We start from the raw sequence: 12,833 nt of genomic DNA, 5'->3' as shown, positions 1-12,833 counted from the left end.
GCCTATCCAGGTCATGCTGAATGGCAGCACAGCCTTCTGGTGTATCTACCACACCTCCCAGTTTGGTGTCGTCAGCAAACTTGCTGAGGGTACATTCTAACTCTTCATCCAGGTCGTTGATGAAGAAGTTAAACAAGACTGGGCCCAGTACTGACCCCTGGGGGACACCACTTGTTACCAGCCTCCAACTAGACTCAGCGCCGCTGATGACAACCTTCTGAGTTCTGCCATTCAGCCAGTTCTCTATCCACTTCACCGACCACTCATCCAGCCCACACTTCCTCAGCTTCCCTAGGAGGATATCATGGGAGACCGTGTCGAAAGCCTTGCTGAAGTCCAGGTAGACAACATCCACGGCTCTCCCTTCATCTACCCAGCCGGTCATGTCATCGTAGAAAGCTATTAGATTGGTCAGGCATGATTTCCCCTTGGTGAATCCATGCTGACTACTCCTGATAACCTTCTTTTCCTCCACTTGCTTCATGATGGCCTCCAGGATAAGCTGCTCCATCACCTTACCCGGGATGGAGGTGAGGCTGACCGGCCTGTAGTTCCCTAGGTCCTCCTTCTTTCCCTTTTTGAAGATTGGAGTGACATTGGCCTTTCTCCAGTCCTCGGGCACCTCTCCTGTCCTCCAAGACCTTTCAAAGATGATGGAGAGTGGAAATAGTGACTCGCAGACGTATATGCAGATACAACTAATATGTGAGGATTGCATGCTGGGAAGCTGCCATCACGTCATTCCTGTGACAAAGCACACATCAGTGATGCAAGTCACCAGTCTCAGAGCTGGAGTGTTGCACAAGTCTGCCCTATAGCCTTATGAGGCAATTGATTTCTAACACACATAAGTGGAGGAGAAATAGTAGGATCTGAAGGAAGCAAGACAAGAACTGCAGAATGTGCAGCTAAGTACCCAGAAATACTCCCAGCAGAGCAGGTAGTGATTCACTGTGCTTTGAGTCTAATACTCTGGAGCAGGATTATTGTATTACTTTATTTTCAGTTCTATAATCATCACCCCAGATAAGCCACATTTGCATAAAATCAGAGCCAGAGACAGGAGGGATATTACAACAGAGAGAGAAAACAGACTGTAGGGAATGGAGTGGAAAGGGGTTAATGCAGGAACTGAAACAGTCAATGGAGACTGAAAAACTGCTAAGGGAAGAAGCATCTAGGCTAAACTTTCCCTTGTATTACTTACATATATATACATAATGTGCACTGTCACTAAGGCAGGTGGTTTTTTTGGTTTTATTTTGGTGGTTTTTGAAATTTTATGAATAACGTGAAGCATATACTTATGAAGATATAGTATGTTTTTTGCCAAGCTCTGCTAAGTAGGAGGCAATGCTCTCCAGTCACTCCCCAAATGACCAGGAGACTGGTAAGGATTACTGGATATCCCCAAGGAATGTGGGAAACACCATGCATCTAGAACCTCACTAAGATCTGGGGAAACGTGCTTGCATTCCTGTTGTGATAGCAAGATTATGTAGCCTCCTTCAAAGTATATGTGTCAATCTCTCCCAAGGCTGCACCCAGAACTCAATCATAATTGTGCAACAAAAGAAAGAAATCTTATTCTCCAGGGAAAATTTGGCAGGTGTCTTCTGACAGTGGTGAGAACTGGACTATGGCTGGTTTCAAATGAAACTGAGTTCTGGCAAACAGGGAGATGAAACTTCCTGCATCCATTTGATGAATATGGTGGCCTTCTGCAATGGCGTTACAGCATTGGTGGATAAGGGAAGAAAAACTGACGTCATCTACCTGGAGTTGTGCAAAGCATTTGACACTGTCACAAACTGAGGCACAGGAAGTTCCGTCTGAACATGAGGAAGAACTTCTTCCCTCTGAGGGTGACGGAGCCCTGGAACAGGCTGCCCAGGGAGGCTGTGGAGTCCTTCTCTGGAGATATTCAAGACCCGCCTGGACAAGGTCCTGTGCAGCCTGCTGTAGGTGACCCTGCTTCAGCAGGAGGGTTGGACTAGATGACCCACAGTGGTCCCTTCCAACCCCTACTATTCTGTGTGATTCTGTGTGATTCTGTCCAGCATGACATCCTTGTCTCTAAACTGTAGAGACATGGATTTGACGGATAGACCGCCCAGTGGATAAGGAATTGGCTGTATGGTCACACTCAAAGAGTTGCAGTCAACAGCTTGATGTCCAAGTGGAGACCAGTGATGAATGGCGTTCCTCAGGGGCTGGTACTGGGATCAGTACTGTTTAATATCTTTGTTGGTGACATGGAGAGTGCGATTGAGTGCACCCTCAGCAAGTTTGCTGATGACACTGTGCTGTGTGGTGCAGTCAACTGGCTGGAGGGAAGGGATGCCACCCAGAAGGACCTTGACAGGCTTCAGTGGCGGACCTGTGTGAACCTCATGAGGTTCAACAAGGCCAAGTGCAAGGTCCTGCACATGGGTCGGGGCAATTCATAGTCTCAATACAGGCTGGGAAGAGAATGGATAGAGGGCAGCCTTGAGGAGAAAGAATTGAGGGTGCTGGTTGACAAGAAGCTCAACGTGACATGGCGATGTACATTCGCAGCCCAGAAAGCCAACGGTATCCTGGGCTTCATCAAAAGCAGTGTGGCCAGCAGGTTGAGGGAGGGGATTCTGCCACTCTGCTCCTCTCTGGTGAGAACCCACCTGGAGTCCTGCATCCAGCTCTGGAGCCCTCAGCACAGGAAAAACATGGACCTGCTAGAGTGGGTCCAGAGGAGGCCCATAAAAATGATTAGAGGGATGGAGCACCTCTCCTATGAGGACAGGCTGAGAGAGTTGGGGCTGTTCAGCCTGGAGAAGAGAGGGCTCTGGGGAGACATAATAGCAGCCTTCCAGTACCTGAAGGGGCCTGAAAGAAAGCTGGAGAGGGACTTACCACCACTGCAAGTAGGGATAAGACAAGGTGTAATGGCTTTAAACTAAAAGAGGGTAGATTTAGATTAGATATAAGGAAGAAATTCATTACTATGAGGGTGAGGGTTGCCCAGAGAAGTTGTGGCTGTCGCCTCCTTGGAAGTGCTCAAGGCGAGGTTGGATGGGGCTTTGAGCAACCTGGTCTAGTGGAACGTGGCCCTGTCCATGGCAGGTGGGTTGGAACTAAACGATCTGTAAGGCCCCTTCCAACCCAAACCATTCTATGATTCTATGATCTAGGAACAGTAAATCCTTCTGTTCTGCTGGAACATATTGGTGTTCCTTTTTTTAGCATCCACAACACGTTAGACATCAGAATCTGAGTTGAACCATGTAAAGGAAATGCAGTAGGCAACTGAGTTTTACACTTTTAATCACGGAACTGCAAGACAAAGACCACTTTGATCAACACCTTTGATTTTCTCATATTTTAATTAAATTTTTCATTCATTCATTTAATCTTTTCACATATAAAGCTCACCATAGGTTATTTGGGGTTCCTCAGTTGTCGTCTTTGTTCTTCTTTTGGGATTCTATCACAATCGCTCCTTTATCAGCAAAATACTGCTAATTTGGATACTCAGGTTTAGATCAGTCACAAGATCTCCCACTGTTTTGCTTGCTTTTCCCCCCCCTTCAGATTCCAAACACGTCTTACATATTTTCTTTCACTGAGTGTGCTACTTACCCCTTAAGTAAATTACAGTCTGCTCTTTCTGAATTCACTCAAACCTTTAAAAATTGTCAAGTGCATCAGAGCTTGGACTTGATAGAGGTAAGATAACCTGGTTGTTTTCCTTCTCAGTGGTGCCTGGTGCTTTCAGAAAACCAAATGAACTTGTTTTCATGTTTCTGAGTGAGTTTCAGGTCCATGGGAACTCTTAGCTTTACTGTTCCTTCAGATTATTTTAATTGCTCCTTACCCCTATTGCCTTGCAGTAGTCAATAAGCGCTTTGGGTCCGGAGTGCTTGAAACAACTCTTATTCAGGCACAGTATAGTAAGTCCTTCTGGTTAACAGAGGACAAACCCCAAAGATCTCCTTTTGTCTGGGTTTTCCAGTGTCTGGGGTAAAAGTAGAAAGTTCTCAGCACATTTGATCTCATAAGAATGAGAAAACTTTCATGCCCATAAGGCTGGTAAAGGTGGGGGAGTCAAGAAAACTCTATACTCAGTAAAGTAAAGGAAATTATAGTAATCTACCTGAATGGTAGTACTGTAGTGCTAGCTGGGAGTTAATGTTCAGCCTGCTCCAAGCTTCCAGCTAGCCCACATATTTCACCTAGAGCTATGAGGAATGGCAGCAGTGCTGGCTTTTAAGAGGAAAGAAGTGCTGGTAGGACTTACTCTCACGGCTAAAAAGCGTGCAAGAAGTTCTCCGAATCCTTTAAACCAAGCTATAACCATGATAACACCATTCATCATGGCAGCCCCCCCGCCAAACTAGCCCCTTTAAACACAACTCTTCCTGCTGTACAAAGTCATTCAATGAAAGATTTTATTACTGCTGTCTGTACTATTTTTCCAGGGCGCTACCATAATAGAAATCAACACAGAGAAATCGGTAATAATCACACATGTTTCGTATTGGTTCCCATGTGGAAAACATTTCAAAGGTGTCAGTGCCTGGAAAACCTGATGGTTTCATTGAATATCAGAATGAAACTCCAAGGCAAACCCTGAGGAGAGATTAACACTTGGAAGTATAAAATTCAGGTAGTAATGAGAAGCCAGGTGTTCACTGTCAAGGATTCCAAGTTTCCCTAATTACAGGCGAGTATCTGACTGTAACTGCCTCTCTCAGGTGAGCCAGTAATCCTTTGTTGACAAAGATTTATAAAGAGAAAAAAATAACAATAGGAAAAGAAAAAGATATATGCCTCTGTTTGCAACTATGGAGAAAATATTATACAGGCAGTCCTATTTCTAACTAAATTAAGACGAGAGAGGGAGTTGGAAGTCGTGTTGCACCCAGAGTGATCATTCTGCAAATTGCAATATGGATCTAGAATTTCATGTTAATTACATTTTATTTGAAAAGTGCTGCACTACACAGCATTTTCCACAGCAGTGGAGGCTTGATTCTGCTCTCAATTATGTAGGTGTAAAGTGGAGTATCTCCAGTGAAGCTAATGAAGTTAGAGTAGTTTAACGCTGAAATGAGGAAGATTACAAATCTTCTCTCCAAATTGCATGGCATATTCCTTTCTGTGTATATTGTGGTTCTGTGCAAAAGGGAGTGTGTTCATATTTTGAGGAGGCTGATTTAAAAGGCTGCATGGGAAGCTGAACATCAAAATAACAAAACTGTGCCTTCTGTTTCATTAATCCTTTAGGCTGCTTTGATGTCTATTGCCGTTATGTGGAGAGCCCGTTACTTTCACTGCTTTCAGAGAATTTTGATATAGACTTTAAAGTACCACAGCTCAGTCAGTGCTAGTCAAAACCCACTTTCCATATCTCGGCTTACCAGTTGCATCATTATATGCCAGCCAGGCTTTCCTGAGCTCCATGTAGGGATGTGTTTATGGCCACAAAGTGGATCCCAGTTCTTGCTCCTGGGACATTGGGTGGAGCAGGCACAGGTCAGACCATGTGTTGCTAGCCCCTTCAGTTTGTCTCTTCCTGGGCAGGTGTGGATACAGGAGCTACGTCTATGTTGGTAAACTAACCTGGGTTGGGAGTTTATGCTCAAACGTTGGTATGTGATTGTCCACACTAAACTGCTAGCAGGGTCCCTGTAATGGCTTTAACCACCAAGTTATGTCATCTGGGGAGGGATGGGAACAGAACATGTAACAAGAACTATCCTCCAAAAGCAGCGGAGATGTAGCCATTCTGTTTTGGGGGTTCATGAGTGTGTATGTATGAATGCAGGCTGGGCCATGTCACTTGGCTTCAGAGCCTAAAAAAGATTTCTAGTCTGCTCTGTTGGTTAGTACAGTTGTAGCATAGTATAGATGCAGCTGTGTAGCAGCAATGATAAAGGCTGAAGCAAAGATAAGTCAGCACCAATGCATGTTACTCTTTCCTCGAAGCTCTGCATGGCCGAACTCAGTTACCAACCTGGCAGCCCTAGGGTAACCCAGTGGCTACTGTTGAGGAGCTAAGTTGTCAAGGAGCTGAACTGGATGCTTTAGGGCACAAGAATATTCTACGTGGACAGACCTAGATGCTCTGAGCCTGGTGACAGCATCCAGCCGACCCACCACATGACCGACTCTGAGCCACCAGCCCAAATGTCCTTCCTAGAGAGACCCCAGTGTTGGGGAGCACCAGCATGTAAGGGAGCTGTAGGCAGCCTAATAGAAGCATTGATGTGAGCTGAGGTTCTTAGGACCTGGGCTTCTGCTTGTTCTTGGGACTGAGCGCACCAGTTACAAGCTCAGCGTAGCCTTGGAATAAGTGATGTGAAGGAAAGTGGCTGGATTATGGCACCTAGCATTTTAATTGTATTTAATTTGTACTTTGATGTAGTTTAAGTGTATGGCCAGTGCCAGCCTCTTTGTTAGAACAGCTACCTGTTTTACATATATATTCCTCATATATTAATGTATTTATTAAAAGGGCCATTTTTATGTGAATGTATCTCTGAAAAACTCCCATGTCAACCTGTTTTATCAAATTAGGTGACTCAAGCTTAACATCACTGTTTGCAATGAATTTTGAGCATCTGACAACATATCAGTAACAAAAGGCGAACAGATCATTTGAAAAGACATTATTAAAAGATTACTGTCTTCAGATAAGCTGTTTTCAGCAATATTGCAGTCCAGCTATATGCAGATTTAATAATAACCTTAACATCAGCCACATTTGAAGAGGGAGTTTTTCACAGGTAAAAGGAGTGCAAAACTCCCCAGATCAATTCAGGGGGAGAGGAGAGGTTGTCTTTATGTGTCTTTTAGGGTCCTGGAGATGTTCCATCTTTGTACTTTACACTGGGGATGGCAAGTCCAGAAACTGTGCTATAGCTGTGCATTGGCATGCAAACTTCTGCCATTCTGTGTTTGGAGGTGTTAAATTGCTGTTGACTTGTTTGTCACAATATTACTCCTAATGCCTTGTAAAAATTACTGTGTGTTGGCTGCTTTTGGTTCTCTCTTGAGTGTTGGTGAATTAGAGGGAAGCATGGGAGGAAGAGGATTCAAACAGCCTCTGCAATCAGCTTTGGTAGGAGGCAGGCAGCGACAGGGACAGTTTTACACTGTAAGGCTTGCTCCTTCTCCTTTGCATTTTTCTGAATAGAAGCATACTTCTTCACCTCTCCCCAAACAGAAAGACAACACAAAATCCATCAGGCAAAGGTTTATAAACTTCTTCTCTTGAGGCACTTGTCAAGTACCCTGAGCAACTGAATTCCCAGAAAGGTAAGCCAGCTTTATCTGTGGGATAAAATGCAGCTTGTCCTCAGGAAGGACATCACAGTTCAGCTCAGAAGCACGAGCTGGAAAAGGCATACTGCACATGTTCATCACGTAAGCTGTCTCCTAGGATGCACAACTTGAAAAGAGTTCGTATGTCACCGCAATATGTCACCTTGTTTATCTTCCAGGCAGACTTCATGTATCATGTTGATAAATTGGGCAATGCACAGGGCCAGTTCCCTCCTGCTGAGGTGTGTGGGAGCTGCTTGGTGCCTGATACCAAAGCTACAGAATTATTCAGATTGACTAACATAGCTGAGCGCATGCCAGGCTTGTTTTATTTTCCTTGACAGATCTCTTGGGGAGTTACAGAGCTGAGGGGTGACTGGGTTTCAGGAGCAGAGGAGAGGATGGTAGCACCACTTGCTTAGCAGCACCCCACATAGCACACAGAGTTCAGGACCTGCAAAACGGGTGCGGTTGCGTAACTTGGGGAGCGGCCCAACAGCAGATGCAAAAGGCTCAGGGTCCAGGGAAAACAAAATCCCCCTTGAGCTGCTGGAGCTGTTGCTTAGGGTTTATTCTTTTTAGTATTTGTCCTGGAGGGTTGCTTAAGGCATTACTATAATACAAACAATTATTAATAAAGATTCAGCAGCTATGTTACTCTGTGTAAAAGAAAACAAAACCAAATAAGGCTAATCTTTTGCAATACTACTTGCAGTTTCCTATAGGGACTGGTATGTATCCTCCAGCCATAAAGTAATTAAATCTCACTGCTTTCCGGTGGTGAAGGATCTTGAACACACACTGAGGCTTCGATCCTCACATGGCTAACAACTTTGGGGATCTGGGTCCAAATATTAAGATCATATTTTACCAAAATGACTTTTGATTTTTATTTTTTATTTGAATAGTCTTACAAAATAATTTCAAAGCCCGTTCAGCGTCAGTGCAGTGAACATCACTCATACACCTGGACTCTGCTGCATTTGTTCCTCACATTTGTGGAGTGAAACAGTGACCATTTTCTTCCTCCGGAATCCAAAGCTTAACACCACAAGTATTGTGTCCAAACAGCTGCTGACCAGTGCACATCAATTTGTGGAGCCCATCTGTAGCAGCGTACTGTATCCATGTCTGCCATCTCTCGGGAGGTCCTGTGGAGATCTCATATTCAGTGTCCTAATGGGGTTTCTTCCCCAGCACTTGATGTTTGCCCCAGAAGCATATGCAGGCACTATATTGTCTCCTGTGACGTGAGTGATTTGCTCCTTCACTGATGGATATTGTGCTGTAATGGATAGAACTCTTCAAATGTAGCAGACTCTGCTGATCAGCGGGTTCAGCAAGACCATCCAGGGCAGCATCCCACTTCTGTGTTTGGGAATGGGAGGAAGAGTAAGTCTGGATGGGTATGGTGGGAGGGTTATAGGGGCGTAGGGTTGTGTAGCTGTGTCTTTTGCCCCTGACAGTGTTCTGGTACCATAGACGTACCTGTGACTCCAGAAACTTTCCTGGAGTAGCTGTCTGGCCAAGAAACGCATTTAATTTTGCTTCTCTTCTATCAGAAAACAAGGAGTTAACCCAAGTGCCGTCATCATCATAAATACAGCTTGGAGAGGGAGACAGCTAAGTCACTAATCCGTTCTGAATTCAGCCTGGTGAGGCAGAGAGAAAAGAGTGTGTGGCCAAGAAGAAAAACACTGTGTATATCAAAACACACACGGAGAAAATTAGCTTTAGAATGGGAGATGTTGAACATAAAGAGAAGAAAGCAAGAGAATAGAACCAAAGGCAATGAAAATAAACAGCCACAGCCAGACTCAGATGCTCTCTCTCCCATTAGAGATGACTTAACCAACACGTGTTGCCTCACTTGGAAAGGTATGCAGGCAGGTGTGACTCAGGATCAGTCCAAATGCGGCATGTTGTTCTGTCCAAGGTGAACATTAAAATATAGACGTGAATAACTGTGTTTTGTACCTGAATTAGTAATTGCAAGGGATGGATTCCAACATGCCTTAGGGATTTAGCCTTGGAAATCCCACTGACCTTCAGTAGTGCTTATGCACCTACATTCCTTAGGTGCTTTAGAAAATCTGTGTGTATGTACTGGGCTCAAGGGAAAAGTCCACTGCTATTATTATAATGTGACTATGATTTTAAGATCCTGTAATGTACTCAATTTTATACAAATTTACACAGTAGTATTCATCAGGTCAGGGTTGTTGCCATTGAAGCATAAAGTTCAAATGGGTGTGAATTACTGAGACTCAACATTGTACTTGAATTATGCCTTTTTATATTTACATGTGAGTGTCCTTTCTGAGTCACATCTGGTTTTTGTGCTGTTTACAAACTGCTCTAAAGAGCTGAGCTGAGAATATTTGTAGTTAGTTCAGTATGTCAAACAGAGGAATAGAATTTAACTCTATTCTTAAACCATGATTGTTTATGTAGCAGGCATGTTAGCCAACAAAAAGAATGAAAGCTGACGGGTATGAAAATAACCAGTCTGCTCGTACAGGAGTCTTGCTTGCAGTGGTCCCAGCAGGAGCGTGAAGAGGACTGTGTAAATTGTGAAACAGAGGGCGCACAGTTAATGCATGCCAGAGATGACCATTTGTGAGGCTACTTAATGCTGCAAATCCCACATGGTGGTGAGATTGTGAAAGGGCAGAGGGAACTCAGGAAGCTACAGGAGCATGTGTGTCCATGCTCTGGGAATATGTGACTATTGGCACTGAGTGTGGGCTGGTGCACCAACTTACCAGTTTAACCTAAAAATGCAGAAGTATAAGAAGACTGTTTGGATTATGCACACCCAAAGATAAATTCAGGGAAGATTAAATTTAAAACAAATTACAGTTGTGAAGTGAGGTAATCAGAAGTGTGAATGTGTCAGTATCATGACAGCCACACGCCTTAATCTGACACCTACAGGCATATCCATTGGCACTTGTACTGTGTGAACTATTCCATGATCACACATAATGGTTTTCCATGGGGTGGCTACCTCGTTTATCGAATGGCTTGGGCAGAGATTGCTGGATGAGACAGATGATCAAGAATTAGTTTTAACCTTGCTTTCTTAAGAAGTGAGTCCTTTGTTATTTTCTTCTGGATAGTCTTCCCTCTAAAGACTTTAAATCTAACCTAAACTTGATGTGGGGAAGGGGGGATAATGTGTGCCTTCAGAACCTCACTATGTCAGCTCAACCAGCATATTAGACATCAGAGAACCACTTGCTCAGAGTGAAGCGGGTTCGGCTAATACCACATTTCACAATCTGTTTGGGTTTGTCACTCACAGTGCTCCTCATACGCAGTCCCAGCAGCAGACATACACCAGACAATGAATTTTCACAGTGCCATGGACTTTCTTCCAGCGACTGCTACTCTATCAAGTGAGTACCTTGCAAATACTAAGTAAGGTTTACAGTGATAAAGGGAAAGATAAGTGTTATTATCTGCATGCTATAGAAGAGGATCTAAACATACAGGGCCATCAATTTTGTGTGCTTTAAGAGTCATTTGTATAAAGTGGGACACAACTAGATTTTTCTCATGTGCCAAGCAGTAACCGTTTGTAGACAGAGCTGAGACAAGTCAGAACCACTGGCAGGACCATCCATCCCATGGACTTAGGGATGCACATCTTACAATACTGCTGTTTTGCACTGCTGTGTTGTATGAGTGTGTGTCTGCTGGAACATGAGCTGTTTTGTGTGACTTGCTGCACTCCTTGTAAACCTGTTTGACTCTACATAACGCAGTGGACTCAGCTGAGTCTGGAAACTGAAGAAATAGGGAACATATTACTGCATTTTCAACACAGAGTGGAAATTGTGGAAAGGCAAGAATCTTGGCACTGAGAGTGTGAAGTACAGCTTAGTCCACTTAAACGCAAGCTAAGATGAGAAGCAGTTAGTCCACTGCTAGTATCTCACAGTGTCTCTTGTTTTCCCTCCCATCCACCTTTCTCAAACTCACATTCCTGAAGCTCTGCAAAATCCTTGTCTTCCAAGATCCATCTCACAATGCCAAGGCAGGCTGATGGAGTAAAGCAGAACTTTGTCCCTTGGCACCTGTGTTTCCTTCTCATCCTTTCTTCTTCTTTTTCTTTTTTTCCTTTTCCCCATGGGAAAGAATCTTTGTGACAAACATTTCTCAGGCCTCTCTAATGGGCCTGTCTAAAGGGGAAAGGAAAAAGGAATAAAACAGACAAAGCATGAAAACTTTTGCAAAGACGAAATCAGAAGAGTATTTATTACAGTAAAAATGCGGTAGGATGAACAAAAGGATCACTCTGGAACACCTTGCTGGTATGGCCACCTCCATGATGTCAGAGATTATTCATTTATGGGATCAGGGTTCAAAATATTTCTCATATTTTGGCTACTTCTATTAAACCAGGCAACTCAAACTAACCAAGATTTATGAAGTAAATTCTAATTGGTCTAATTCACTTATATATACAACAGGCTCATCTATAAAATATACTAAAAGATATATTATATATAAAATATTATAATATATAAATAATATAATAATATAATATATTATAATATATAAAATCATGATCTAAATAGGCAGTTGGAAGCTGCAGTATGAAGCTTATCTGTCCTGTTCCTTATACAGGTAATCTGATATATGATTATTTTCATTGCTTATATAGCATTCTGTCACATATAGACTCAAATCAGCAACTTTGTATAAATTATAACTCTGTATAAAGTGGAGAAAAGGAGAAAGAAGACTGAAAATACTTTGCTAAACCAAAGCTCTCCTTATAAAGATGATACTGAGCTATTTTGGGTTTTAGATATAGATAATATTATGCAATCAAAATGAAGGTGCCTCATCCCATATTGCACTGCTCTCAATGTAAATTAAATTTATGTGCTATATTTTATTTAATGTCATAAAATTAATCCAATAGCAAAACTGAATGATCTTGTATGGCAACATAACTTTGTGTTCATGTCTGATTTTTTTCCCCTTAACACAGAAAAATAATGTGGATTGATGCAGTGTCCTAACACAATAGGGGCTAATGAATAGAGCTTGCTGCACTCAAGAGACTGCAGTTCAATTACTAGTGGTGCCAATCAAGTCAGAAATATTAACCATGGTAACAGCACATCTGAGTTGCGTGGAATGAGGCAGTGGCTTCTTGGGGAAGATCGCCTCTTGGGAGGGAAGGGCATGCTCACAGCAAGAGCTGCAGAAGGTCGGAGAATGCTTCTTTGTGGTGAAGGAGAGCAATACTCAGCTTATGCTACAGGGAGCTTTGTGCTGTTTGTGTGTGTTTTCATTGCATGTGCTCCTGAGAGGTTTTAACTAGCAAGTGTGACTGGCTATGAGGCCCATACTATGTGCATAACCTATAGCACTGTATTTCCTACATTTAAGGTACAACATATTAGTTAAGCATGTGGAAGATAAATTTCAATGCAGATTAGGTCCTAAGCAGGAGTAAAATGTTGCTGAAGTCAGTGTGACTGGGCTGATCTATACTAATCAAAGCTGTA

This window comes from Opisthocomus hoazin, chromosome 2 (genome assembly GCF_030867145.1).
Source record: "Opisthocomus hoazin isolate bOpiHoa1 chromosome 2, bOpiHoa1.hap1, whole genome shotgun sequence".
NCBI classification, from domain to species: domain Eukaryota; kingdom Metazoa; phylum Chordata; class Aves; order Opisthocomiformes; family Opisthocomidae; genus Opisthocomus; species Opisthocomus hoazin.
Note: the sequence above shows the minus strand (reverse complement) of the source record.